This window comes from Gymnoscopelus braueri, assembly GCF_963280865.1.
Source record: "Gymnoscopelus braueri genome assembly, chromosome: 4".
Lineage (NCBI taxonomy): Eukaryota > Metazoa > Chordata > Actinopteri > Myctophiformes > Myctophidae > Gymnoscopelus > Gymnoscopelus braueri.
The window spans coordinates 47,845,806-47,846,620 of NC_137605.1; positions in this window are offsets into that span (position 1 = coordinate 47,845,806).

Below are 815 nucleotides of genomic sequence, written 5' to 3' on the forward strand. Positions count from 1 at the left end.
TTCCTTTCATCGCCTTTAACCACTTTGCCCCCAAAAAGTTTTAATTGGCCACCATGGCTGTGGAGTTGATTACTTTCAGTCCCTGACTCCCAGCTGTTTTTACTTTGTATTAAAAGCTACTGTGCAACTCAAGCTGAAGTCAATGAGTGTAATTACAGACGCTACACCAACTATTTCTCATAACGTAGGGTTCGGGGACCTACCAGGGAATCCAAAATGGACCCTAACGGGGTCCTTTGTCTTGGAATGATTTGCAGAAGGATCTGAACCTTAAATCTGTTTTAGCAGCAAGAGAGATTAGTATTTTGGAAAATGGGATTGCTTTAAAGTTTGTCAACTGCCGCACCTGGTGATGTTTTTTAACCATTTTTTAGTTCTTGATCCTCTAACTACTAGTCCATATAGACGAATCCACAGACGCGCTGCCTGTAGCTGCCTGTAGGCGGCCATTGCTGCGGTGTCGCGTCCGCGGAGCGTTGACACCGCAGCAATGGCTGCGCGCAGGGCAGCGCTCCGTGGATTTGTGTATACCCACCATTTCCACCCATCGTCCATCTGGGCAACCATGGCTACAGATCCTATAACCTGCGAGGACCGGCCACAAAAAACGCTTACGAACAGCTTAAACGTGGGAAAAGTGAAAAATGGGCTTCGTCACTCCTTCATATACCAACTGTCAATGCCCGTGTGCAAGTTCAACCAACTGAGGAAAAAAAGCGGTACAGACAGACAGATAGACAAAAGTCGCACAGGGCAAATAATGACAAATAACTTCAATATATACAAAGAAATGACTGACATATGTAATAGTTTTA